Source organism: Lissotriton helveticus, chromosome 6 (genome assembly GCF_964261635.1).
Source record: "Lissotriton helveticus chromosome 6, aLisHel1.1, whole genome shotgun sequence".
Classification (NCBI taxonomy): domain Eukaryota; kingdom Metazoa; phylum Chordata; class Amphibia; order Caudata; family Salamandridae; genus Lissotriton; species Lissotriton helveticus.
In genome coordinates, this window is record NC_136067.1 from 626,655,981 (window position 1) to 626,683,591 (window position 27,611).

Genomic DNA, 27,611 nt, shown 5'->3' on the forward strand with positions numbered 1-27,611 from the left:
CCAGAACCAATTACTTAGAATATGAAAATATGTCATTAATACAACAGACTAATGGTTTTTAGTATTATTCAAAAATGTAAAAAATATATTCAATAAATCGTTTTTCTTTTTTCCAGATATATTTTTTCTTTATATAAATATATAGAAAGAGCACCACCAACAACATTGTAAAAAACACTGACATAGAGAATATAAGGTATAACATCAAGTACATGAAACAACTAACAACACATCTGTAAACTTAACACAATACAAAAACAAGTAGACAGGTGAACATTAAACAATCATAACAAGAAAAGAAAAAAGGAAACACTCACAGTAAGGCAAACAACAATTATTCATTATATTTGATATTACTCAAATGTTCATTGATGCATGTTTCAACAAGAGTGAGCTGACGCACGTTTCGGAACTAACTAGGGGATGGACATATCCTTCATCAGGGCGCTGGTTGTACGGATTTGTTCAGTGGCAGGGGGCAATCTGTGAGAAATTCACTCTCTCTGGAAGTAATAAACAAGGTGTTCAATATCAAAAGTACAACCAAAGGTTTGATGGAAATCAGCTCCAATACTAATTGAGACAAGAATGTGGTGGCGGTTCTACTGGCTGTGAGGAGTCCAAAACTGTAGAGAAGTCCCCTGACCACAATGGAGCGCTGCATGGCTATCCCTTGACATAGGCCTCGCTCAACATTTTTACCTCCTGAAATAAGAAATATTTCTACAGCTTTTCTCTCAGCTAGTCTGCATTCAGTGAGGGTTCGCCTGCTTGCCTTGCGATGAGCTCCCAGGCAAACTTTTTTTTTTACAGCATATGGACATACCAACATACAATGCAAAGGAAAGCATCAACATAAGAGAAATAAAAACAGAAAACAATACGAGGTACAATTCAGTGATTTACAAAATACCACCAGGGCACATCCTTATAAGTCACTGTTATCCAATGGGCATCCAGCCAAGTCAATCCAATGTCTCAATTTTTCCTTTGATCCAAGATACAAATGCACAATGTTCATTGATATTCAGTTTTCTTTATTTTATGTTTTTCTTGTCACATCCGTCACAGCCGACGCGCGTTTCGCCCTCCGCGGGCTTTCTCAAGGCTGAAATTATTACACAAGACATAGCACCATATCAGAATTCAATATTGTGGGCCACCCATCTATTCTTCATTGGACACATTTTAAAAAATATATATATTTTTACTTGTAAAACATCTGATCCACATCAAGGGATCGTGCCACCACCACCAACAAGGTGAATGTGCATCTCATACTGATTTTATTTTTTGCTCATATTTTCTAATCAGTTTACTATTAGTTCCTGTGCTACAAGCACAACCAATTAGTGCGACCACCTTCACCATGATAGACAATGTTCCCATATATTCACTGTGTGTTGATTAAAGACCAGTTCTTCCATCGCATCCAAACTCATTATCGACAAACTGCCAATTTATGCAAGCTGGTAGAGCTAATAGTCATAATAAGCACTCTATAGTTACACTTACCAAGTACGTTTTAGATGAGCAGCATGTGTGTGATAAATCAATAATTAATGAAGATCTCTGATCATTGTTCCTATAAAAATATATGAAAGTCGTATTACCATTGCAGTCAATATATAACTGGCAATTCATTTGATTTATTTAAAAAATTAACTGATCCCAGGCTTACCTTCGAGCCTCTAAATTGCGGAATCCTTGTCTAGTACAACCACGTTTAGTGTTTCAAAATTTGAATGCGCTGTTCGGAGCCTTGATAAGTTCCATCTATAGTATCAATAAAATTTTACCATAAGTTTTACTAACCATGTAAAAAGCTCTATTTATTAGTTATTCCAGTCCAAATATATACTTATTGCACAATTATATCAGCTAATATCGCTAATCCGCTCGTATCACAATGCCATTTTTTTAATAAAAATTTATATTGAACTACTCTTTGTCTGGTTCACATCCATGGTTAAAACAGGATATAGTTAGATATATCTAAAACATTCCTAAATATGAAAAAGACTAGATCCTACTATTCTATGCTGGGCTCAAAGTCAAAGTGTCTCTTCTTGTAGTGCAAGTAATACATGTTCTGATGTGTCATTCACAATAACGGCATCAGTGCGTTTTCCCAACTACGTGATGTGACACATCATTTCAACGGCGGATTTCGTTTATATAAATATAAGGTCACATACACTTCCCATACCAGAAGCTCCCCACTTTATGTACTAGCGCAGGTATCTATATCCCAATTGCTTTTACACTCGAACCTGCAAAAATCAGGTTATTCCGCTTATCGCCATTGACGCGTGCCCCCGACTCGGAGAAAATCGCCTCCTTCTGCGTTTCCTTTCCCCGGCCCTCTCTGTTACCCCTCCCCTTTGTTTACGTAAAAGGCGACGACAGACCAATTTCAAAGGTCTCATATTCAATATTAAGAAAACGTCGCGGCCATTTTAAGGAGCCTTGGTTTTATGTAGGGCCAGTTCTAATTTAATGTATTTATAACTACAATATAATCAATTTCTTCAACGATGTGAACCAGTTTAAAACATTATTAAAAAATACATGTTTTAGGTGATCGCACTTGGTTGTCGCTCTATTTATAAAACAACAAATCTTAATTAATTGGTGTTTCAATTTGTACATCGCAATTCCATATTATTAATTATTTTTGCTGATTTATTCATTACTTGAAGTCCATTTTAAAATCATGTTATCTTTCAGTAAAGACAACTATTTCCACTCACTTTTCATACAGTTTCAAAGGTGTCACATTATTCAACGAACATATGCAACCCCAGATCAAGAATCTCTATATTTGCCCCAGTGCATACCTTGAATGTTATTAAGCAGTTTAATGCAACCTCATCTTTTGTTACAAGAATTCATACATCTCTTTGTCGATATTAGCCCCCTTCTCGACAGCTCTCAGAGATATAATCCATTTACTTTCTAGCTGGCGCAATTTGCGCTCACGATTTCCTCCCCTGTTTCCTGCCATTGCCACATCAATTCCATGGAATCTAATCCTATGTAAATCGTTCTGTTGATGTGTTGCGTTGAAATGAACTGCAAAAGGATATTGCATATTGTTATTGCGTATGGCACGAATGTGCTCCTGTATCCTTTGTTTCAAAGGCCTTATAGAACTTCCAATGTATATCCAATCACATATAAATTGAATACAATACACTGTGTGTGTCGTGTTGCAATTAATAAATTGGTGTATGGTGTATTGTTTCTGACTGTTATATTTGAAATTGGTTGTTCTGTTCATTGCAAAGCAACATATGCAGCAACTACCACATCTGAAAAACCCTTTCGGTGTTATAGGCATCCAGTTTTGTGTTCTCTTTGGGGGAAGGTAACTTGGACATAGTTCTTGTCTCAGAGTTTTACCTCTACTAAAAGTAATGATTGGTTTCATTCCCACTTTCACATGCAGGCTGGTATCCTCAAGTAACAAATGCCAGTGTTTATTCAATATTTTGTACAGATCTGTGCTCACTGTACTGTATGGTGTAATGAATCTTATGTTCTTCTTCTTTTGAGGAAGTTTGTGTTGTTTATATTTCAGTAACGAGTCTCTGTTGATTTTGTCTATTCTACTCCTTGCACTGGATATCATTTCTTTATATAGCCCCTATATAGGAATCTTTTTTCCACTGATTTCAATTCTGTATCCACTCTATCTATATCACTACTGTTCCTTTTAGTTCTTAACATTTCCCCAAAGGGGATTGCCTTGATTTGTGATATAGGATGGGCACTTTGCGCGTGTAGCACTGAATTACACGCAGTTTCCTTTCTATAGGGAACAGTGTGCAATTTGTCTTTTTTGACCACAATAGTAATGTCCAAAAAGTTGATTTTCGACACACTTTGTTCTTTTGTAAACTTGAGATTGAAGGGGTTTTCATTTAGATGTTCAAAAAACATGTCCAACTCATCCCTACTACCTGACTAAAACATAAGTAGGTCGTCTATATCTACCCAGATATAGAATGTTCTCCGTCAGAGTCGCTGGGCATTTTCTCCATATGTGAATCAATTCAAAGTAGCCCATATAGAGGTTGGCCAATGAGGGCGAAAATTTTGCCCCCATGGCCACACCCCTTATTTGGCGATACCACTCCCCATTGTGTAGGAATATGTTATTCTCAAGTATCACTTGTATCATTGCAATCAGCATATTAGAATGCGCATAGGGTCTCGATGGGTCTACTGTCCACAAAGTGCCGTACCGCTTCTAGTCCTTTGTCACAGGATATGCTCGTGTATAACGAGCATACGTCTAATGTTACTAGGAAGTGTCCCTGCACCCAATCCACATCTCCAATCTTATTCAGGACATCCCCTGTGTCCCGTATATATGTGGGTAGATTAGTAACAAGCGGCTGTAAAAAAAGATCGATGTATTCTGATATTTTTTCAGTTGGGGATCCAATGCCAGCTATAATGGGCCTTCCTGGAGGAAAATCATTCTTCTTATGTACCTTGGGTAGGCAATATATACAGGGATATGTTGGTGAGTCATTAAAAAGGTATTTCATCTCTGTATCTGAAATTAGACACTGTTCTTTCCAACTCTTAAAATGATCAATAATTCTCACCTTCGTTTCTTTAATTGGATTGCTTCTCAACTTGGTATACGTACTAGTATCCCCTAGTTGTCTATCAATCTCACCTGTATAGTCACTGCGATTCATGAGTACTATATTCCCTTCCTTGTCAGCCTCTCGGATGACAAGGGAGTCTTTGTTTTTCAAATTCCTTACCGCCTTACGTTCTTCCATTTAACACACAATCAAAAAATTTAAATGAATGTGTGGAAATGGGTGACAATATTGATGTTGGTGGTGGTGGCACGATCCCTTGATGTGGATCAGATGTTTTACAAGTAAAAATATATATATTTTTTTAAATGTGTGCAATGAAGAATAGATGGGTGGCCCATAATATTGAATTCTGATATGGTGCTATGTCTTGTGTAATAATTACAGCCTTGAGAAAGCCCGCGGAGGGCGAAACACGCGTCGGCTGTGACGGATGTGACAAGAAAAACATAAAATAAAGAAAACTGAATATCAATGAACATTGTGCATTTGTATCTTGGATCAAAGGAAAAATTGAGACATTGGATTGACTTGGCTGGATGCCCATTGGACAACAGTGACTTATAAGGATGTGCCCTGGTGGTATTTTGTAAATTGTATATGATACTCTGCCGCACCGTGAGTGGGTAAGGTATCGTAGAGTGGTGCCAAAAGGTGGATGAGCACTACATCGGGTTTGCACTCCAACAAAGTGACATAAATTGACATTGTTCATAACTATAACAAGGGAGATATCTTGCTCTGAGATGTGCTGATCGTGCTATAGCGAATCCGCCATTTGTTTATTGTCATACAATTCAGTGATCAGAAGATGTCACATGTGCATCTAAAGTGTCCTGCACTCGCTACGTTGTTGAAAATTTTGGGTGATGCAGAAGCACATCAAGCATAGTGTATCACACAGTATCACACAGAATCATTATCAGGCTGAGTCAGCAAATACTCTCTCAAAGGAGCCCAAATGTCCCTGGGTCTAGATCTTGTCGGCAGCTCCTCAGCGTAGAGGTCCAACTGCTCACGGCAGTAAACCAGATCCTTAACCCAGTCATCAACTTTCAGAGCAAGTTTACTCCCCCAAGTGAACAGAATTTGCCTCTTGGGTTGCAAAAGGGTCACTCGTACAAACCTACCCATGACGGCCCTCAGGTAAGGGACATACCCAAGAAGGTACTCCAGGGGTGTGCACTGCAGCACCTGACCTGTGATACATAGTATGTATACATGTGGTAACATTGTCCCATTATTTGGACACAGGGGCACATTGCCATTCAAGATGGAGAAAATCAGCACTAACTCGGCCACATCGTCAACAATGATCAAAGTACCGAAGACCCATTCTATGTAGCTTAACAGGAGTATGATACATTTGACGAATGAATTTAAAATGGATAATTCACACATTACCATTCAGAGTAAGGTGACCCGTAAGCATTACAATCTGTTGCCACTCTTTTCAGTTAATCAGGGGAGACACTATGGTATTCCAACGGTGCAAGCTTTTATCTGGCCCACGGACCGTTTTATCCTGCACCGCCTGTATAGCTTAGTAATTCATTTTTTCTTGGTTGGGTCTACCAGCAATAACTGAAGCGAGTGAAGTGTGTCCGGTTCAGTAGGGAAATCAGTAGAAGGATCTCTTACCGCGCGCTTCAGTCGATAGCAGGTGTACTGGAAGAGCGGAGTGGGATTTTGAATGTTATTTAGTTCATCACCCACAATATAACTACCCCCCCGGGTAAAGATCGCTCATGTGCGTGATGCCAACCTCCTGTAAAGCGGTTATGAGCCTCCTTTCCTGAGTAACCGATAAAGCCGCGTGTCCAGCAAGAGGTAGCGCAGAAGCATATAAAGGTAGTTTGTGTGCACGCTTGTCAATCGCCTGCCAGGCCGCAATAGTGGTGTCAATTGTGTTGATCTCCATCCTGGACGTCTGCCTATGAGTATGTGTGAGGACACTCATCAGAGATACAGGTTGAGCATCTCCGTCCTCCACAGCCATGTGTGGAATGTGATCATGGGACCTGAACCAATAATAAGCATATTGGGCCTGTGCGCAAAGATAATAGACATAAAAATCAGGAGCAGCGAATCTACCCCTTTCATAGGCAAGCGTTAATGTGAGCCATCTAATTCTAGGTTGCTTATTCCCCTATACTAATCGCAATAGTTGAGTTTGCACTGTTTTAAAAAAATGTTTGGTCAGTTTGATCGGAATATTACAAAACAGGTATAAAAACCTTGGTAGTATACCCATTTTAATTACTGCAATTCTATACACCAAGGACAATGGAAGACGGGAGCACCTATCCACTTGTTGCACCAGGTGTTGTATGCTTGGCCATAATTCTCTTTGATCACAATATCAGGATCGCGGTGCACCCCTACGCCCAGGTATTTAACTGGATTCTCAGACCATATCAATGGGTATTCTAACTGGGGTGGAGATATAATCAGCGTTAGCGGAATAATAACCGATTTTTCCCAGTTAATCTGGAGCCCAGAGAATAGCCCAAATTTAATATATTCACGGATAATCGGAGACAAATGAAGCTGGAGATAACGGATAAACAGGACCATATTGTCCACGTACATGGAGATCCCAACCGGACGGTGATTAAAATTAAGAGCAGTGGCCCTGTGACATTGCCGGATTTTACAAGCCAAAGGTTCCAAAACAAGGGCAAAAAGGGAGGGGGGGCAAAGGACAGCCCTGTCTGATTCCGCGTTCTATATTAAAGGGTTCTGATGTTAGTCCACCCATGTGCACCCTCGCCGAGGCATCAGTATATAAAACCTGTATCCAGTGTGTCAATATAACAGGAAATCCCATTTTGTGCAATACGCGGAACACATATGCTTTAGCTGCATCCAACATGACCGCAGAAGCAGATAAGTCAGGGTTGAGGACATGGAACATAGAAAAAATTGTGCGCAAATTATGGGAGGTGGAACGTTCTGGTGTTGTAAATGTATCTAGGACCCTATTTAAATATTCCTGATTCATGCCCTTATGTGGTTATAGCAAAACATATCTTTATAAAGGCATAAGAATCATATTCATATTTAGTCATAGCCAATGCAGTCCAAATACAGCAAGGTTACTCCCATAGACTCCTAGAAAGCACAACGCGTTCTTTAAACAAACTAATCCTCCAGCAGCCCGGGAAATCCCCCTGCTTTTGTTTTGATTTGAACAAGAACTCCTGGAGTCCAGAAAGAATTGTAAGTTCTTAGTGACGTCTTATGTCCAACCTTACGTCAAACTCGGCACCTTCCAGGTATAAATATACCAACGTTGCCTTAAGCAAAGACACAGTGCTTTGGAGCAGAGCGGCTATCTACTTGCCCGAAGCCCAGCTGATGCGAGAGCCGAAGGAAGCCAACCCTCCCATTTGACGCACTGCGAGAGACGCTGTCTTTTCTCCTGCCGAGAAATCCAGCTCCAGTGTTTCCAGTCACCCCTGCGGGTTTCTGGGAGATCGAGTCCTGAGAACGAGATACAAGACCTCCTTCATTCTATAACCAAGGTACGGAGCTGATTAGATCCTCAGAGAACTCTTGATTCAGATTCTTGGCAAAAACTAACTTAACTTAAACTGCAGCTCACTTACTCCTTCCCACGTACTAGGCTTAGGTTAGGTACACCGGGGTAGGCTTATCTTAGAAGAACCACTTCTCTTGCACGAGAAAGAGGACTGCTCAGGAAATAACTTTTATTGAAAACGCCCGTCTCTCTATTTCTCTGCACTCTGGTGAAACTAAGCATGCACAATTGACTGAGTGAAATAGCTGTCTATTGTTTTCACACGACTCTGGAGATATACTCCTTATTCTGGAGGGAGCAAAGTTGTCATGTTAATGTGGTTGTCAGAAGCTAATCCCTTCTTGTCTATTCAGGGAAGTTAACTCCTTCCTGTTTACTCGAGAAAGTTTCTAGTGACCTCTGAGCTAGATGGCATTCATAATTAAGTCTAACATATTCAGTAGAGACCTAGTCGACCTCAGTCCTACGTCTAAACTATCGTTTATGTTATTCCAATGCGCAGAGCCTATTGGGAATATAGGAACTACACTACATGGCGCCCAACGTTTGGTAAGGCGATAATCTAACGCAAGATACTAGAGTAACTCAGTCGTGCTTTTCACACAGACCCCTTTTTCCCGTAAATACTCCAATAGACGTCTGGAGTGGGTAAAAGGTTAATATCCGCCGGAACTTAGTAGGATGAGAATCCTATGTATTAGTTTTTGGTTTAGTCAACGTTGAAGGATACAGTGTTCCAAAATATTGTTTACCTAATCTTGGTTTCCTTGAAACTTGCTCTGCAAACAAAACTTTCTGTCAAAAAAATGGGGGAAAGTGAGGATGAAAGAGAGAGAGCTAGAATAGCAGCTCAACTTTTAGCGGATGACACAAGTCCCCAAAATGAAGACCCGAATGCTATATTCATTCCGGTAAACGTAAGAAAAACTATAACTCTTAAGCTTATAGAAAATTGACTATCACCAAGAGGTGGTACAGTCATATTTTTGGTAGCGGCCCATGAATATCGGCAGACAGAGGTATTCTATTCATGGATACATTTTCCAGCAGCACACGCTGTGACACAAGATTTCCACTATTACAAAATAGAGGAATCTCCAGAGGAATACGCTCCTTTTGAGGACGTTGAAATTCCACTAACATGCCAAGAGCACCTGCTCTGGTTTAATGGCGCCCTAAAACATCAACATCACATTACCAGGCTCGGTCCACTAGGTGACCAGGAGCCACATGGCTGGTTCTAGCCAGCTACACACCACATCCCGACATTGGAAAAATGTCAAGCAAAGAACTTTTAGTTAAACTAAAAGAATTAACAAAGGCATATAGAGAATTAGTTCAATTGGCAATTGACGGTACAACCTGCCGCCAGAAATTGAAAGAAACAGATATAGCAGAACAACCTTTTGAACTTGCCAGAATCATAGAAAAATCCTATGGAGAATTAGGTAGAGTTAGTTTGGGTGGGAAACCACTAAAACCACAACTAACTGAAAATCCTGAAAAGACATTTATCAAAAATAATATCAACACTCCAAAAAAGAGGAGGGAGGGTAATAAACAAACCTCTCCCAAAGAAAAACAATTACAGTCCAGAGGAAGGTCTCCTCACCGGAGAGATAGATCTCCAGAACGAGAAAGCAAGTCTCCCCACAGGGAGCATTCTGAAAAAAGATACAACCTTAGAGATAGGTATGAATTGAGAAAACCTGACAGACATCAAGATAATGATACTCGTCCCTCTCGATCTTTTCAGACTTCCTCACAGAAATCGGAAAGAAGAGGACGGTCAGAACACAAGGAAGAGCACGTCAAGCCCAAAGACAAGGAACCTGCTCATCAAAGTAAAAAAGTTACAATTTCCAAAAAAGAAGGTAGCTAGTATTAAAATAAAACATGCCGAGGATTTTGAGGACACAACTGAAAAACGGAGAGTGGTCCCAGACAATGCTAGACAGCGCAGCAGAAGTGACCATAGCTCGCAAGCTCCTGATGAATCTTCTGGAGACAGTGGACACAAATTAATACATTCAAGTGGAAACTGCAGACACCAGAGTTAGCGTGCCCCATAAATTATACGAAATAACATTACGTATAGAGGGGGACAAGACTAGGAAAATAAAGAGTCTCTTTTGGGATAACCTTTCGAAAGGCTATGATATCCTTCTAGCAGAGAAAGACTGGCCACCAGAGTTTGTCAGGGAGGCCCACATGGTGAAGAAATGATTATGCCTGCCTTCTCAAATCAAATTCCAATTCATAAAAAATACACATATGCTAGAAAATGGGCAGTAGCCCAAGCTCCTGCATTATATACAAATCATGTAGGATGGAATGAGGATTCTCCTCACCACAAAAGTCAGTTAAAAAATGTACCTACTGCACAAAGGCAGTATCTTGTTAAGCAAGAAGCTAAAAAACAAGTCAGGGAGATCTTAGATCAACTTGAATATCAAGGGGTGATTGAAACATGCACCTCACAAATGAACAATCCTTTGTTTCCTGTCTCCAAGCCAGACGATTCAGATCGTCTAGTTTTGGACTACAGACACCTAAACTCATGCTGCAAAACTTTTGCAGTACAAAACTCACACAGTCCAGCACTAATGAATAACATTGTGCGCAAAAAATATAAAACAACATTAGATATCTCAAATGGCTTCTTTTGTCAAAACATTGCACCAGAAAGCAGGTATTTGACCGCTTTCTCAACAATGGGGGCGCAAAAACAATTTTGCCGTCTCCCACAGGGATTCAAAAATAGCCCAGGATTATTCTCAGCCAGGGTAACAGAGTTACTACAAATGTATGATGATGAGGCATTATCCTATGTCAATGACATCTATCTTACAGACGACGACCTGGAGACACACTTTAAAAGAGTGAACACCATCATACTTGGGTTCCCATCTGAAGGGTATATATTCAACTTTAAAAAGTCACAAATTGCCCATCTAACTGTCCTGTTTTTAGGATATGAATTATCAAGTGACGGCAAAAGCCTAGCAGACAATTTCTTAGAGAAATGTGCAGTACTCCAAGATGCTGAAGAACTTACAATCAATTCTAGGTTTCCTGAATTTCAGAAGAACATACATTCTAAATTATGCAGAGAGGGTTAAACCTCTCTATGAAATAATAAAACCTGATTTCAAACCAATTAATTGGACTCAGAAACACACAGAAATTTTACGAACATTACAAACAGACATGTTAACTAAAACAAAATTGCAAACACGCGCAAATGAACGCAACCTTGTAATCAGAGTCATCCCAGGAAGATGCGGATTCACATACCTGACCTCTAATGAGGGAGAAACGGTACCAATAGCTTATAAATCACACTTGTACACACAAGCTGAAATGAAATTCAGTCCTACTGAAAAAATTCTGACTGCGGTTCAAACTGCTGTAGCAAAAGAAAGAGCCCTCGCACAAGGTAAACGTATAATAATCGTTACACCGGTACCTGCCCTAGAAGCGGTAACAAGAGCAAGCATTCTGAATGCTAAAGCTTTACATCCGAGATGGATACAATGGGTTAATTCTCTTGCTGCATCAGACGTAGTATACGAATTCGATCCTAACTTAAAAACACAGGAATTCCTCCAATACGAATATGAATGTACTCTGCCGACCGAAATCCTGCCTCTCGAACATTTCGGCTGTACAATATATACAGACAGTTCAGCACAACCCGCAGTTGGGGGTAAACAAGCATATAGTGCTCCGTGCGCGATCGTTAAAGGTCGGTGGCACGTAGGAAAATTTAGACCCTTGGTCACTAAAACTCAAACACTCGGAGACTGTACAGCTCAGCGAGCTGAACTACAGGCTTTCAAGATGGCGCTTGAAAATACCGATCACGAATTCCCCACACTGATAGTGTGCGATTTGTATTATTGCATCCAGTCTTACAATGAATACTTGCAGAACTGGGTTCAAAACGGTTTCAAAGATGCAAAGGGTGGCACAATCAAGCATAAAATGCTTTGGGAACAAGTAGTTCTTTTACAGAAAGAACTACAAAAGACTCACGTGATACATACACCGAGTCGTCATCGTGATGGCGTTCACGTTGCAGGGAATTCATTAGCTGATGAGGCCGTGAAAGCAGCTGTGCAAACGGCTTCCGTAGCTGCCATCACCCGGTCAAAAACAAAAATAGACAGCGAAATAATGCAGGCTGTCAATGGTTCAGTAAAAGACAGTGGTAAGACACTCCCGAAAAGCTTTCCAGTAAAGTACTCATACAAAACTGATGCGAATAATGTTCCTTTTGCTGTAATCCCTGGAGTGGGGGATAGAGCAATTCCAAACATGGAACACAGGTTAGGACTAATTTTAGCGGCACATGAATGGCTAGCTTCTGCACATGCAGGTGTTTCCGCACAGTATCGTTATTAAAACAGAGATATTGGAGGCCACGCATGAGAAAACAAACTAGAAATTATGTTCCAGAATGTGAAATATGCCAAAGAATAAAAGTATCAACAGTGAAACGACCTGCACAGACGCCCCATCTAATCTCAGATAAACCATTAGCGTGTGTTTACCTGGACCACTGTGGTCCCTTACAAAGGGATGGCAACTATAAATATATCATGGTAGCAGTGGATTCCTGTACGAGATTAATTTGGATGTGGCCCCAGTGCTCGGCTGACGCCAGAACTGTTATAAAAGATTTGCGAGTCTTTATCGGCACATACGCAATTGGCATGCTACATTCTGACCAGGGTCCTGCGTTTAGCTCTTGAGCTTACAAGGAGGCCAAGGCCGGCATTGCATTGCGGTACTCTAGTCCATTCCATCCCGAGGGAAATGCGGTAGTGGAGAGATAAAACTGGGACATAAAGCAATATATAACAGCGAGGGTATCAGGTTCGGGTGATGGGTGGATCAAACATCTAACAAGTGTCCAACGTAGTCTTAATAATCTGCCAAGAAATTCTCTAAGAGGTATCACTCCATACGAACTTTTGTTTGGTACCAGAATGATTATTCATGACCTTGATCATCACACTTCAGTGGTGAAAGAAAAATCCTTTGATATCAAAGATCGTTTGGCTGTTTTACAGGACTTAAATGAAACAAGAAGTAAGTAACACAAAGCTAAAGCCAACGGCCACTGAAGAAAAACCACCTGTCCCAGCAAGATCTGTCTGGATTCCAAAGATTGGGGATCTAGTCAGAGAGAAGATCGCGGTGTAGAAGGAATTTGGGCCTTCTTACAGAAAAGCAGTACCTGTCTTAGCTGTCAGCGGAACAAGATCAGTAGTACTACCGCGACTCATCTTTGGTAAAAAGGAGAACAGAGTTTTATCAATCAACCTGGTAAAACCACAATCATGTGGCCAATAATAAGTAGTAGGCCCAGTGGACACCCAAGAAGTAGCAGAAGACCAAACCTTGCTACAATCCAAGAGGTTCAAACTGAGAGACTAATCACTTTTGATAAACCTGCAGTGAACAAAAAAGGACTATGCAACAAAGCCATGGAACTTGTGCCTCTTGAAACACAAATTGCAACAGTTCCTCAAGAAACACTAGTCTACAATGATGTAGCCTCTGAACATACATATCCGAAGATTAAGGAAAATCCGGAAGCAATTCCAACAATTGACAGAACTGCATCTGGCTACTTCATCAATTTCGATGACATTTCGGATGATCCAAGTGAACAAGAAGAAATGCCAGCAACAAAAACTTTGAAAGAAAAATTGACTGAACTATTTCATCAACTCAAAGAAACATATCTGATTTCACCATGGATTGAATTATGGATTGTGTTAGGTGTACTTTTTCTCCTACTTTGGCTCATCATGATTTTATGTTTGGGTAGATTTATTGATGGAAAATATAGTACCACGGACACAGCAAGTCAGAACGTCAACTTGGCCCTAAAGCGTCGCAGATCTTCTCACATTGAAAAAAGAGAACTGTCATCAGTGAACATCACAGCCAATCCTATACCTGGGGGTGTGGCATGGGACAAAACGGATTACGAAATCTATGGCCCGATAGAGCTCTTGAAATATCCACACCAGTTCAAGGTTTCTTTAAGTGACTTTGTGACACCAAGTACTTTCTCTGATGATTAGGACTTTGAAAATCTTAATAATATGATGTCAGATTTAGAAATGTCAGCAAAATTCACAGAACATGACTATTTGCAGGGTTCATCAAACTATGAAGAAATGTACTGTTTTAACCACTATGGTCATCACTATTTGCATAAATCTGCTAATACTAGAATATGTTTTACTTATAACCAATGGGAACATTGTCCCACACCGCCAAAAGGCAGTTCAAAAACATTTTATGAAAAATTCCAATAATTCTCAGGGTTTAATAACACTGATCCAGAAACGTTTTATTTCAAAATGTTAAATAAAACAGGAATGAAAAACATGTTGACAAATACTAAATTGATTTATTCTGAACAATTTTATGAAAAAATGTTTACATTTGGTTTTGAATTTTGGAAAAATAATATTGAGACAAAAAACAGCTGGGGTACAAAAGACTGGCAGGTACAAGGTACAGAATCAATATTTAGAGCCTGCATGATCCCAGAATAGATAATATTCCTGAATGACACCATTCAGCAAACAACCTGTCTTGGCCTGGACTCCAATCTTTGGGACCACTCTCCTTTTAACATTTGTATGTTTCAATAAATTGTAAGAATTCTTCATATATATTTGTATTGTGGTATTGTTTTTCCTTGACCCCTTTTTGGCTTCTTTTAATCATTCTCATTCAGGGGAATACTTCTAGTTCACTGGCCAAGATAAAAGACTTAAACAAACCATCTATTCCAAAGCCCATACCTGATAGTAATAGCATTACAGATGTAGAGATAGACAAATCCCATATTTTACACCAAAACAGAACAAATCCTGATTGGATAAAATGGTTGATCTGGCCCACAGACACTAATAACTGTCAAGATAGATTCCTGAACAAAACACAGGGGTTCAAACAGACAAGGCCAGACCCAAGATATTCCCAGGGACAACATCCAGGGATAGTTACAACATACAGTGTAGGAAAGCTATGCCTCGAATGGCTACAGAGATCCACACTGCAGGAAATTAAGCAACACTTAACTTTACTTAAAGAAGGTGCTGACTTGCAAGATTTCATATTGGGACCTCGCAAACAGCGTCAAAAACGTTTCATATACGCCGGTATATACGCAGCTTACGAGGCTTGGAAAGTAATGCAAATTGAAACTGCTGAAAAAATACGAGAAATTGATCGTATTCATTTGGAAAAATCACTGTCTGTAGTGGACAATGGGTTAAAGACTCTGTCCTCCAGAATTTATTCACTGGACAGCATTGTATCATCTGCTATTGATATAATAGAGCAGGACTTGCTAATGTTACAACATGGCCAGTCCCAATTACGTTCTATTGTACAGCTAGGCTGCACGTTACAAAATTTGCATTCAGGTCACGTGCAATGGTGTCTAATCAACAAAACGTCATTATTTTCTATCTTTAACCTCACAGATAAACAAATCAGTTTGGCACAAAAAGGAGCAGATTATACGATGTTGAGCATTGAAAAACTTGAGAGATTACCATTGACAATGTCAAAGAGACCTGTCATTGAATGGATAATACATGGTACAATCACAATTCCGATAACGACTTTTCAGTTTCAGTATTACCAGAAGTATATACCAGCAGGCCTGTATGAAAGGTTTGGTAAAGGATACATCAAGTCAACCTGGAAATTACCTTATACACATAAATGTTATAGTGAAGGGAAAAAAAGAGGTATTTCTTAGTTGTAATAACTGTAAAAATTCACTAAGCGGTACACTTCTGTGTCAAGGTATTAACTTGCATGGAGCCTGCGAAGGTTCATCAAATAACCTTTCATGTCACCTGCATGGCACTCATGCAACACAGATAGAGCCTTTTTTCAGACAGCTTTCCAACGGCAGCTACGTTGTAATAAATGACCGCAGCTGTTGTGGCATGGTGCCAGGATTAGCCTATCTCGGGAGCGTTACTTCCAGGGTCATTTGCTGTATGCAAGTATTGTATCCAAACAGCAAACCAGACATGGAGGCAGCAATATGGCCTTCTCTGAATATCTCTTCTATTCGAATTGATACTTTAAGCAGAATGAAGTCTATTCTTTTACAGACAACTGTGCCTTTAACCTCGTCCAAAGTTGCTAGGACAGCGGCAGAGATACATACACTATTATCGACAAATTGCCCCGTACATTTCGTAGAAATGTTAGGTCAAATGTTAAACATGTCTGATACCAGTGGCATCGCACATGTATTTAAGACAATTTTTTGGGACTATTAGCACCCTTTGAGCAGTCCTGAAGATATTCCCGAATTTTGTGCACTCTGTGTACGGCGGCCTGCCTCTTCTTTTGGGACTCGTAGCAGGAATTTTATTTTTGTTCCTTCTGCTCCGATATGGCAAGTCAAGTCACAGACAAAACCCAGGCAACAATGGAAGAAACGATCCTAGCGATGAGATACCGAGAAAGGATTACTAAGGTCCTTGGTTTGGCGAAGCTAAGAGATCTGAATACTACCTGGTTTCTTTCATTCAGACCAATCTGGCAAGATTGCATCTTACCTGTGCTTCGATGCCTGCTATGCGGAGAAGAATGCGTGTTGGACGCCTGTCTTACACTACCATCAGCAGTACCTATGGATATCGATACTTTGCTTGGTTCGGTAACGGCTCATGCAATGTGTTGTCCCCAGCGGCTACCTATTCTGATGACGGCATTCGTTGAGACTCCACCATTACGATTAGGTGGCGGTGAAGTACGAGATGAAAGCGGCACACAGGTACAACCTTCTGTGAGCATTGCTGATCCAGACATCGATGATGGCAATGATTCTCACATATGCACAATTTCAGCTTTTTAGAACTTGGTCGAACTTTCACCTACTGTTGTAGACCAATTTTTCGCAAGCCTGTCTGATTTGATGTTCTCTTCTAACAATGAGAATAACTTTTAAAACAACGAGCACACAGCGTTCCCTGAACTCTGAATTCGGCCTACAGTTTTGATAAACAAAACTACTGAAAACAATTGGAAATTTTTTTTTTCCCTGAAAGCGAAAATATTTTTCCATTCCCAAAATATTTACCTTTTTTCTGGCACATGGTACTCTGCTTAACCTTTTCAGTGCTGCGCGAATTTCGCTGCAATGCTGAAGGGTTTAAAATCGTATTGGCGCATGACGGAAATGTTCCGTCATCAGCACCGGAGCACCGACGCTGATGACGGAACCGTTCCGTCATGAGCATGGAAGGGGTTAAAGTAGAACTATTCTTAGAGAACAAGATTTCTATTTTGAAACTCTAGAGACAATATTTTGATTCAGCCTCTAGCACATGTACAGTATTGTATAAATATGTGATGAAATGGTCTCGACCTTCTTTTCTGGATTAAGAGCCATTTCATAAATGTAATTCTCGCAATTCATTCAGCCAATATTTATGTATGCATTATCAGAATTATACCACTGCTTGAAAACCGTACAGTACAAATACTCATTTTCGTGTATATACCATACTAGCAGCCCGTCCCGACGTTGTCCTGGTTCAAAAAGTAAATTGTGTACTCTTGTTGGCGAAAGGTCCCTCTAGTTAATGTTACTTGTGTTTCCTTGTTTGTCCTTGCCCCCCCCGTGAGAATGTTGTTGCTTCTGCCAAGACGATATTTTATATAGCACTTGGTGATGTGGGCGAGTGAAATATTTGTTTAAGCCCAGAACTCAAGTTTTCTCCTTAGCGCCGCAATAAGTTAGGAGTGTTACAGTGGTAACACAGATAGCGGCGAGTGAATCCGTAGCTTTGTTCTTAGGTTTAGAACGCAAGTACTGTGGTGAACGCTGACTCGCTTAAGGGCCATGCGAAAGCCTGTTTTTTTTATGTATGATATCTCCGTGCGATAAATATTGCAGCTTCAGAACGGCAGAACGCTTACTCGCCTAAGCCGTGAAACGCCGTGTAAGCCGCACCTCTTTTGCTTGAGGTCATCCCCCTATGAGAAACAGGAGCGTGACCAATGGTGAAATCGTTTGTAAAATATTCCTCGCAAGGCTTGCATGTGTTATGAGAGTTATGTGGCGTGATTGGTTGGCTGTGAATGCAAGCCGCGCCCCGTCCCTGATGTCAGCGTACAACGGTAACGCCCAGGTCCATGAATCTGCCTACCCGAAGATGTGTGTGTGAGTGAATATTTTGTGTTTGCAATATGCTGCACTGTGATTATTGCGTGATTGAAATACGCTGCATTGTGAGCACGAACGGTTGAAATACTCTGCACTGTGAGCGCAAATGGTGTGTTTGGTTTTGCACCGTGACATCTCCTCGCATCTCAATGTTCTCCTCGCCATCTAACGCCCACAACTTGCCTCTCTGAATGTTAACGCCCACATCTAACGCCGACATCTCACGGCCACATCTCCTCACTGTTTGGTTTTGCACGGTGAACTACAATGTTAACGCCCACATGTAACGCCCACAACATGCCTCTCTGAATGTTAACGCCCACATCTAACGCCCACAACATGCCTCTCTGAATGTTAACGCCCACATCTAACGCCCAGAAGGGACTACTTTACCACTGATGGCGCCCCCCCCTTTTTAGTGTATATGGTGTCCATTTATATAGCCTATGTTCATCACCTGGACCTCCCCTTTCCAACACTGTATTGGGTGTTGTGATTGGTGGTGTACTTTTCGAGTTTACCTGGCTCGAAGGACACAGTTCTCTCTTTATAATAGTAGTATAGATACCATTTCAAATGCAATGTATGTATTTTGGGGTGGGTTGGAAAACACATGCATCATTATATGTTTAGTATTGCTTAGTATTTTAGTAATGATTGACATAATACGTGGAGTGGGTGTTGTAAACGTATCTAGGACCCTATTTAAATATTCCCGATTCATGCCCTTATGTGGTTATAACAAAACATATCCTTATAAAGGCAAAAGAATCATATCCATATTTAGTCATAGCCAATGCAGTCCAAATACGGCAAGGCTACTCCCATAGACTCCTAGAAAGCACAACGCGTTCTTTAAACAAACCAAGCCTCCAGCAGCCCGGGAAATCCCCCTGCTTTTGTTTTGATTTGAACAAGAACTCCTGGAGTCCAGAAAGAACTGTAAGTTCTTAGTGACGTCTTATGTCCAACCTTACGTCAAACTCGGCACCTTCCAGGTATAAATATACCAACGTTGCCTTATGCAAAGACACGGTGGTTTGGAACAGAGCGGCTATCTACTTGCCCGAAGCCCAGCTGATGCGAGAGCCGAAGGAAGCCGACCCTCCCATTTGACGCACTGAGAGAGACGCTGTCTTTTCTCCTGCCGAGAAATCCAGCTCCAGTGTTTCCAGTCACCCTTGCGGGTTTCTGGGAGATCGAGTACTGAGAACGAGATGCAAGACCTCCTTCATTCTATAATCAAGGTACGGAGCTGATTAGATCCTGAGAGAATTCTTGATTCAGATTCTTGGCAAAAACTAACTTAACTTAAACTGCAGTTCACTTACTCCTTCCCACGTACTAGGCTTAGGTTAGGTACACCGGGGTAGGCGTATCTTAGAAGCACCCGTTGAGGACGTTTAGTCAATGATTTTATGTATGTATATATTTTATCCATTTTAAGTATCATATGGCTCGGAAACCATATAAATGCTTTTACAGTATTATTATAATACTCCTTTTACTGTACGCACTTTACTTTATGACAAGTATTGCAATTGTGGCAATTCACTTCTCTTGCACGAGAAAGAGGACTTCTCAATAAATAACAACTTTTATTGAAAACACCCGTCTCTCTATTTCTCTGCACTCTGGTGAAACTAAGCATGCACGATTGACTGAGTGAAATAGCTGTCTATTGTTTTCACACGACTCTGGAGATATACTCCTTATTCTGGAGGGAGCAAAGTTGTCATGTTAATGCGGTTGTCACAAGCTAATCCCTTCTTGTCTATTCAGGGAAGTTAACTCCTTCCTGTTTACTCGAGAAAGTTTCTAGTGACCTCTGAGCTAGCTTGCATTCATAATTAAATCTAACATATTCAGTAGAGACCTAGTCGACCTCAGTTCTACGTCTAAACCATCGTTTATGTTATTCCAATGTGCAGAGCCTATTGGGAATATAGGAACTACACTACACTGGAATAAACCCAGATTGGTCCGGGAGCACTAGAAGAGGCATTAGGAGTTGGAATTTTGTAACCAGAATCTTCGCCAGGATTTTTACATCCAGGTTTATCAACAAAAGGGTTTGATAAGAGTCACAACGTGTAGGCGATTTATCTTTTTAAAGGAGGGTGATGATCAAGGCCTGGTGTAAGGTAGGAGGAAGTATCCCAACCTCATGGGCCTCTATGTACATCTCCAATAAGTGAGGTACAAGGAATTCTGCGTAGGGCTTTTTGTACTCCACCGTCAGTTCTCAGGGCCTTATTATTAGGGAGAGAAAGAATAGCCTCCCTGACGTCAGTTTCATCTATGGACTGGCTCAAATATTCACTGTGAGCATCCGAAAGTCACGCACAGGCCGTATCTGCTAGGTATTCATCCATAGCTTCATCGTCCATCCCGCCTCACGTAGTATATATAGATGAGTAAAACTGGTGAAATTGACCCACTATAGCGTGTGGAGTGTAGTGTGCAGTCCTGTGAGTGTCAAGAATGTGGTCAATTAAGGGATTGTCAGTTCTAGAACGCAACTTTTCAGCTAAATTTCTACCCAGCCTCCCACCCTCCCCATAAGCTCGGGCCAAACACCGTCTAGTAATATACCTCGCCTTAGTGTCAGCTAGATCGTTGTATTCCCTAGTAAATCATGAATGTGCGCCAGCGTATCTGAAGATGGCGAGTGCAGATATTCGCTCTCGAGCACCTCCAGAGCCCGTTCTGTTTTGGACAGCTGATACCTAATGTCCTTTAGGATCCCTGCCATGGTACCTATGCATACTCCCCGTATTGTCACCCTAAATGCTACCCACAATGTGGCTTGACTGTCCACTGACCCCACATTTAAGTCAAAGTATTGTACAATATCTGTTCTAATGGCTTTGTTATATACCGAATTAGGTAATGCCTCAGCCCTAAAACGCCACGTGAAAGGGCGATGGGGATTTATGGGAATGCAGATGGTAAGGACAACGGGGTTGTGATCAGATAATGTACGTAGAATCGTATGAACCTTTTCTACTCACCCATAAGCCTCTTCGTTCAGTAACCAGTAGTCTAGACGAGACCAACTATTAAACGCAGGGGTGACATGTGTACCCTCCAGTGTCCCCTCATTGCACAAATGTCAAACGTCAATCAAACCCATTTCAGCCATAGCATCCCTGATACACTGGGCAACCTTAACCGTGCGTGCGCCTGATGGGTTGGATTTGTCCACTTGTGGATTAAGATGGGGATTTAGGTCGCCTCAACACAGGACCGCAGAATCAGGCCATGCACGTAAAACATTGAACATTTGTAAAAAAGGTGCTGGTTCATCCACCACAGGATCATACATGTTCACTAATGTCACTAATGCCATTCCCAACTTGCCTTGTACCATGGCCCACCGACCCCCAGTATCCGTACAGGTATGTATAGGCTGAAATGATACTCCCTTTTTAATGAGGATAAGTACACCTCTGGAATAGGTAGAGTACGCGGAGGCCATTCCGAAAGACGCCCATCTATGTGCTATCCTGACTTCTGCTTGTTTGTTCAGGTGTGTCTCCTGTAAAAAAGCAATCAGCACAGCTTGTCTATCCATATGTGCTAACACTTGTCGGACCTTTTTTGGGGTGTTCAAACCACGGATATTCCAGGTTATGCATTTATACATTGTCCCCATTATCTATACAGGAAGGCTAAGCGCTTCCCCCAATGTTGGATTACAGATAGTACGCACAAATAGCAACAGACACCATATTTACGACTTGAAGTCTGATCACAGTACCTAGAACTCAGAAGAAAAAAGAACCCTTACCCCCACCCACTTTAGCAACCCCAATTTGCCAAAGACAATTTCCACCGTTATAAATGGTCCCTACAGAAAAAAAGGTGATGTAACATATCAAGTGGAGTATACCCATTGGGGGACGTAGCCACAAGATCCGCTCCCAGATCGAGTAGGGAGGGTGCCACCGATGAGATGTAATGGTCTCCTACTCATTAGCCATCTTGCCAAGCCTGCGGGTGAGGGCATGACGGAAGACACCAGACATGAGGTGCCGCGTCTACAACAGGAGGCACATCAGGCGTAGTCTATCAGAAATAAAGAGCACAACTAGCTCCATGATGGACAAAGATAATAACCCACTCTCACCTAGCAGTGAAGCACGAAAATACATGGGCTCAATATGAAACAGCAAATCTGGGGTTCTCCCCCCGAGTGTGCAGTGTGGCACCATTACATTCCACACACATCTCAAAAGCAGACATGCAATGCAACTCTGTTATTCAACATAGTACACTAATATACAGACATTTGCAGCTTGGAACAATAAATAGAGCTCATGGCCCCTAACTACTCATTCGTCAATGTCTGATGTAGGAGCCAGAGAGTTCCGCCAGCAGCGGAGGGATCTGGCGTATTGCATTGCCTGTTTCGGGCTCATGAAAATATTGGTGTTGTCAGTCGCGCCTATTCTCAGCCACGCCAGATAAAGCATGGCATGTGGAATCTGTTCCTTCATGGGCAGTTTCCTAACTCCCTGAAACTCCTTCCGTGCCGCCTGTACTGTAGCTGTGAAATCTGGGTAAACACATTTCCCTGGTAGGTGATTGTGCTGTTCTGGCGGCGGGTGATATGCAACACGGTGTCTCGGTCTCTGAAATTCAGTAATCTGGTGATAATTGGTAATGGGGGGGGGGTACCAGGTGGTGGATGTGCCGCCAGGGATCTGTGTGCGGCCTCTATTGCAAACATTGCCAAAAGGTTGTCAGCACCACAGATATTCTGCAAGAGAGTCTCCACATAGTCTTCCAGGCGCCCAACATTGGTCGACTCCGGCAGGCCAAAAATGCGCACGTTGTTGCGCCGAGAGCGCGCTTCGATGTCCTCATTCTTCGCCTGGATGACAGCCAAGTGTTTTGTGATGTCAGTAATTTTTGCAGCAACTTGCTGAAGGCCATCTTCGGCATCCGATATACGCTGCTCTGCCTCTCCGATCCGCGCATTTGTCCAATTTTGCAGAGAAATGGTCCATCCTGCCGTTAAGGGCATCAATCTTGCCATCAATGGCCTGCAGGCTGGCCTGTATTGCAGACAATGTCTTTTCCAGTGCTGTGGGAGCCTGAGCTGTCGAACCCAGCTCCGAGTCTGAGGCCGCAGTCTGCGAAGCCTTACCACCCTTGCACAACTTGAAAGTTAGCCGAGGCTGATTTCTCTCAGGCTTGCCCATGGTGCTCTCAGTAGAAGGAACTCTGCCCAGATGTGATGCCTCGCCACCCGTGACGGGTGGAGAGGGGGGAATTGTACGTCGTGCACACAGGACAGAAACCCCGATCTGTAAGGTAGATGCCGGAGTATCTTGTGTGCCAATTCTGCGCAACGATGTCACTCTGCATAGAGCAAGAACGCTCCTGCTATCCGGGGGCAAGCAACTGTGTCCCTGCACCCCCTATTCACAGCACCCTGAAACAGGAGGAATGTGGCGTCTTGTGCTCACCTTCGCTGAGGTGCAGTTCAATGCAGTGTCAGTATCCACCACAGCAATCACAAGGTCCTATGCTGTCCTTATCAAACCCCCAGTCGCAGCCGCAACAGGGCCCAGGTAATAATCATGAAGGGCTGAAAGATGCAGGTACGATCGTCCCCAACACGTGATCCTCACAGACCCGGTGGAATCCAGCCTCACTAGACACGCATCTCCGCCCCGCTTATCATACCCCTCTCACAGGCAGCATTATGGCACAATATTGAATGGGGAGCCTCGTTGTCCAGTCGCACTGCAATATAGCACTCAATGTGCCGCGTGCAACCTGGCAGCAGCAGTCTCCAACAGGCGCAGGGAGCCCCGCACTAATCGAATTCCAGCCTCCGAGCTCACTACATGGCCTATCTCCAAGGCCAACACCGGCCACTTGAATAGTGCAAAGCGCCGCCTGCGTCTCAGAGGCCGCCCACACTCTCCTTTCACCGGATTCCACCAGCCCTCTCATGCAGCCAGGAACGCCCTTAATACACAGCCGCTGTAATTCATGCAGCTCTCTCAACTCGTCCTATCTCCACCGCTGACACAACGGCAGCGGGCAAGTGTTCACAGGATTCCTCATGGCCTTCACATCGCGGCTGCCATTATGATCCCAGCCGGAGTGTGCCGCAGGCTCTTGCTGCCCCCGAAAGTAGCTTCACTGCCAGTAGACACACCGCCAAAGCGCCCAGTAGACACACCGCCAAAGCGCCCTCAGTGTCAGCAAGTACTTCTGTGCAGGTTAGAGCGATAGATGGCTCGGTAGGAGCAGGATTGTGTGAGGATTAATTCAGCGGCCGGCAGAGCAACACTACTGTGTGGCCATCTTGCTGAACCCCAGGCCACCCCCCGGAGCTCCCAGTCAAACTTACGGAAGACAGACCTCTGGAACTTTCCAGCAGGATGAGCCAGTAACCCAGGGTGGCTCGCAGTTGAAGGTGGGCGTCCTGACTCTCACAGTTGGTCCAAGTCACCTATTCTGCATTCAGACTTTTGCTCCCGGGGTCCCTCGATGGTCTTCATCAGTCCAAATTCAGTGATGGCTCACCGGCTAGGATTTTCCCCAGCTCCCAATCAAACTCTGGAAGTCAGACCTCCGGAGCTTGTCAGCTGGAAGAACCTGGAGGGAAGGCCGGCTTGTGGTTGAGGGTCACCGGCTTGGCTGGCCAGGTTGAGTCAGTCCACTTATGGAGCTTTTTTCCAGAGTAGCTCCAAACTTCTTCAAACTTCCTGAAGATCTTTTGAGTGTCCCAAAGTGTCCAAAACGTACTCTAAGAGTCTGGAAGGTCCAGGATGGTCCTTGAAAGTTTGGGACTTGAATTCCCACAATCCACTTGGACAAAACCCTTATAAATCCACAGGTAGTACTCCTGCCTGGCAGTTCTTGGTGGTGATGGTCTAGGGGAGCTCTGTTAACCTGTAGTTTGCCCTTTAGTCCTTTTGAAGCAGGTTTGATCCACAGGGCTGTAGTTCTAGATTGTGCAGCAGGCGCAGTCAGTCAGAGTGCAGGGCCTGGTTGGTGCACATCAAACTTCCAGCATGGACCCTTCTTCTTCCCTTAGTTTCAAGCAGCATCCCCTCTCAGACACTTATTTAGTGCTCTCTGGGATCACACCAAAGGGTAATTGTTAGAAATGGGATGTTTGGTTGGCTAGGGCCTGCGCCTAAGCTAGGCAGAAACCACCACTTTAGTCAGGGCAAGGGAGTTACTGGCTAAAGATAACGCCTGCTCACACCCTTGGTAGCTTGGCACGAGCAGTCAGGCTTATCCCAGAGGCAATGTGTAAAGCATTTGTGCAACACACCCACACAGCAGTGACACACCAGGCACACCATACAAGGTTATATACGAAATAGCCTTTGTATTACTCATCAACACATTAGATCATAATCACAAATATACACTGTGCCAACTGGAACTAGGTAGTACTTTAAAGGGGATTATATACATGAGAGGGCCAATGGGGCCACTGTCAGAACCATTAAAATCACAAATAGTGAACATAAAACAACCAAGAACTACTGGTAAAGGTGTGCTTAACACCACATGTTAGGCATAACATCCAGGCCATGAGAATCACAGTAAAAAGTGGTCATAGTATCCCTACCCCAAGCACATCATGGCATTTGCACCAGTGCGTAGTAACCCCAGAGTGTCCACGGGTCTATCTATAACCAATCAACCTAAAATGACATGAACCAACAAAACCAGTGTATAACAGAGTGCCCTAAAGGTATGCCTAATGAATAAGGATACCCATCAGTCACTATCCGATACTGCCCTAGTCATCATCTGGGCTTCTTTGTAACCATCCCATAGTGAGTCATAAAATATGTATAGGAGGACTGGATGGACACGTCCAACATATAACTATGAAACACAGGGTCACTTAACAGGTGTAAAGTGAAGGTATCAAGTGATGGGTAAAGGAAGGAAACAAATTGCAGTGCATGAAAGAAAGTGAAGTAGTGGTGAGTTAAAATTGGGTAAATGAGAGAAACCTGAGTTTAATATTATCACTCAGTTGCCCAAGACTAACAACAGTGCAAAAGAATAGCAGTTGTAACAAATATCTGCCAATATGGTTTATATGGTCAACATGTTTCAGCAGAAAAATGGGACACTATTATCCCCTGCCTTCGTCAGGACCTCAATCAATACATTGCTACTGCAAAACAGTGAATGTATAAGAACACGATAAAATCAATGAACCATTTCACCTGAAATCCTAGGTGTCCGGTTCCTCCTCCTGTGTGGCGAAATCTCAACCACTGCAGAGAAATCATGTTGGTTACATGTCAAAGAAAGCGAAAAAAATGAAAAAAAGCCATTATCTTTGAATACAATTGCCATGGGTGCCTATAGCATCACAGTTAACCTCAGGCACACAGTATATAACTGTTCCTCCTTACCTAGTTATCAGGAGGTCATAGCCTCACCTCATCTGGCTGTGGCTCAGGGGGAAGAAGCACCGCTCTGCTAAAAACAAAAAGAAGGTATAGACATGACCCATGTCACATGACCTACTATTTATGGTATGTCTGTGCATATCTAAACCATATATACCATCTTTATCGTCATTGATGTTCAACCAAAATGTAATCTAGTTAATACATCATGGCCACCATAGAGTAAGCTGACCGATGCAGATTCCATAAACTCTTTAGACTTCGTCTTTTCATATATCCATTGTTCGTATCCCACAGTATTTGCTCTATAAACTGACCAGAGCGTTGCAATTTTAACATCTGCAAAAACATCTCTCAGTCAGATCGACTCATTTTGTTTTGTGGAACACACACTATACAACCCGATAATGATTCTTCTCCCATTAACAAACATCTTTTGCACAAAAAGACCAAAAGAATGCCTGTATGACTTATATCAAGCCCATTTGTTTGGCCAAAGCTTCTTAATTCAATCATGCCAGCTCGGTCCTTGGTAGTTCTGTCAAGAGAAGGCCTGCCAGACCTATATGAAGCCTTTCGTTTGACAGCAATTTCTTACTTCAATACTGCCGTGAGTTAGTACACGAACCGCAAGGTCTCACGTGGTTGGTACTAATAAACCATGTGGAGTGTTAGCAACTTATTCCCATTCAGTAGGTCACTGTAAAGAACAAGCGCATGAAATGCCCACTTCTACTCTAATAACGCACACACACACGACCAGCTCACCTCTCCGTCAGTACTACTGACGGTCAACCAAGCCG

The 27,611-nt window shown here is 42.4% G+C and overlaps 1 long non-coding RNA gene across 2 annotated transcripts; it reads right to left on the minus strand.

Annotated features, from left to right (window-relative positions):
• Positions 1-202: 202 nt before the first annotated feature.
• Positions 203-27,611, minus strand: LOC144761461 (uncharacterized). 2 transcript variants are annotated; one of them, XR_013595730.1, is made up of 4 exons: positions 27,577-27,611; positions 1,682-1,776; positions 1,516-1,585; positions 203-1,108 (listed from the first exon to the last, which is right to left on the minus strand). It is a non-coding gene; the product is annotated as an uncharacterized LOC144761461 (long non-coding RNA). The 2 variants fall into 2 exon arrangements; XR_013595731.1 differs by lacking the exon at positions 27,577-27,611 and adding an exon at positions 26,812-26,877.